We start from the raw sequence: 2,500 nt of genomic DNA on the forward strand, positions 1-2,500 counted from the left end.
ACAACACCACTCAGCTCAACACGACACAGCACGACGCAGCCAGAAAAAGTGGAAAGGTGCCTATTGTATTTATCCTCTTTTGGGGAACACATACAATAGCCTCCTCCCTTATCCTCCCCCTATAAATAAGCCAAACTTCTCCTCTTCTGTACAATGCTCTGTCCTTCATTCCCTCCATCCAAGGACTAACATCTCCCACTCCACGTCCCTCTCCTTTCTTTATCATCACTACTTCTCTTCCTCATACTCTTCCTCCCACCTCAGCCGACATTCTTCTTCTGTACTCGTCCCGCTTTTCACTATTTTCTCCTCTTCCTCCTCTTCTTTCTGCCGTCCCTTTCACCTTCTCCTCCTCTCTTCCTCCTCCTCCTCTTTCAGCCTCTGGTTTAGCTGTTGCTTTTATTCCTAAGCTCCTTACGGTTACATAGAGGGCCAAACACATTGTTATCAGCTCTAGGTGAGCCCCCTTCACATGACCTGGACACTGCTAGTGTTATTATCATGCTCTACCAGTCCTCGGCTCTAGCCATCTCTCTCCTCCCCTCTCTACTCTCCTCCTCTCCTTCTTTCTCTCCTCTAATCTTCGCTCCTCTCCTCTCCTCTCTCACTTTCTCCCCCCCCCTCTCTCTCTCTCTCTCTCTCTCTCTCTCTCTCTCATTCTCTCTCTCTCTCTCTCTCTCCTCTCTCTCTATCTCTCTCTCTCTCTCTCTCTCTCTCTCTCTCTCTCTCTCTCTCTCTCTCTCTCTCTCTCTCTCTCTCTCCTTCTATGCCCCATCTCTTGCATGCTGTCTTTCTCCTCTGCTCCTCTCTCTTCTCTTCTCCTCTCCTCTCCTCTCTACCTCCTTCCCCCTCTACTCCTCTCTCTCTCAACTCTCTCATCTCCCCTTTCCTCTTTTCTTCTCTCCTCCATCCTCTCCTCTCCTCTCCTCTCCTCTCCTCTCCTCTCCTCTCCTCTCCTCTCCTCTCCTCTCCTCTCTTCTCTTCTCTTCTCTTCTCTTCTCTTCTCTTCTCTTCTCTTCTCTTCTCTTCTCTTTTCCTCTCCTCTCCTCTCCTCTCCTCTCCTCTCCTCTGGCGCACGTAGCCACACGACCATCTTGAGTAGGCCACAGTATTGAGCAGATCAGAGGTCAAGCCCCTTAAAGTGAGTTGGGTCAGCAAGCGATGCGATGCAGTGTTATGCGATGCGATGCGCGACCCTTCTCATGAGGCAGTGGGCTCCGTGTTATGTAGGTAGCTCACGGTGCATCTTGGCACGACTCGGGGGCAGGAAGTGGGCTAGCTTGTTTTAATAAAGTCGTGCATTATGCACGCCAATAAGCAGGGCTTTTGTTTTTGAATATTTATGAGGATCAGGAACGCTCTCGCGAAAGGCAAAGGCGGCTGTTTTGTGCGTGCGTATGTACTGTGAGAAGGAGATGATGAATGAGGAGGGGAAAGACGTTAGTTAGAGAGAGATGGAGGAGAAGGAAAGATCATATGTAATGTAAAAAAACGTGTGGTCATGTACTGTGTGTGTGTGTGTGTGTGTGTGTGTGTGTGTGTGTGTGTGTGTGTGTGTGTGTGTGTGTGTGTGTGTGTGTGTGTGTGTGTGTGTGTGTGTGTGACGATTTTTGTGTACACATGCATTTGTCTGTCTGTCTGCTTGTGCTTGTGTGTGTGTGTTTTGGCGAGATAGTGAGAAAGAGGAAAGCATGTGAAAGCGGTGCGCTGAAGAAGTGAGGTAAGCACGTGAGGAGGGAAGAAGGGGAAGAAAAGAAAAGCAAACCCAAAAAAGGGGGGGGGGGTATGGAGGAACTGAGGAGGCTGCATAAATCTCATCCTGGTGCTCAGTGGCGAGCCGTTATAATTGGCTCTTTACTAGATTAGTGCCACACAGTGCTGAGATTAACCCAGATCAATGCGGCGTGATGTATGTGATATTGCCACGGTAGCGGAGGAAAAAAAAGAAAGAAATGCGCGATGAATAGGCAAAGGCGGAGGAGGCGTCTAATTAGTGGGATGTTTACAGTCCGAGGCGAGCCCGCCGACAGGACAATGCATAGAATTATTATGGAGACAAATAGACCAACACGGTAGTCTGCTGGCCTGGCCAAAACAACATGGGGGCGGGGGGGATATGGAGGATGAGGAGAGAGAGATAGAGAGATGGAGAGCAAAAAAGAGAGAATGAAAGAAAGAGAGAGAGATAGAGAGATAGAGAGAGAGAGAGAGAGAGATGCTCACACACAAGAAAAAAAACTCTCTTCCTCCAGCGATGATGACGCAAGACAAGAAAGCATTGTTGAGACACACGGCTTGGCACGGAAAAAATGCTGCAATTTTTATGGCAGGTCCATTTTTGGCTCTGTTTTCCCAGATACGAAGAGAGAGAGAGAAGGGTGGGGAGGGAAAAAAGCAGGTATCCAAGTGAGCATTTCCTGATGCACACCTGCCGCTGACCGCTCCGAGGTACGGAACACACCCTCTCTGAGTAGCAGCTATGAATAATGCATAACAGCGG

The 2,500-nt window shown here is 49.0% G+C and overlaps 1 protein-coding gene across 1 annotated transcript in view; it reads left to right on the forward strand.

Annotated features, from left to right (window-relative positions):
• The window catches only part of LOC134451396 (spermatogenesis-associated protein 16-like), an 87,854-nt gene that overhangs the window by 63,722 nt on the left and 21,632 nt on the right, over positions 1-2,500 (forward strand). The window lies entirely within an intron of this gene.

This window comes from Engraulis encrasicolus, chromosome 6 (genome assembly GCF_034702125.1).
Source record: "Engraulis encrasicolus isolate BLACKSEA-1 chromosome 6, IST_EnEncr_1.0, whole genome shotgun sequence".
Lineage (NCBI taxonomy): Eukaryota > Metazoa > Chordata > Actinopteri > Clupeiformes > Engraulidae > Engraulis > Engraulis encrasicolus.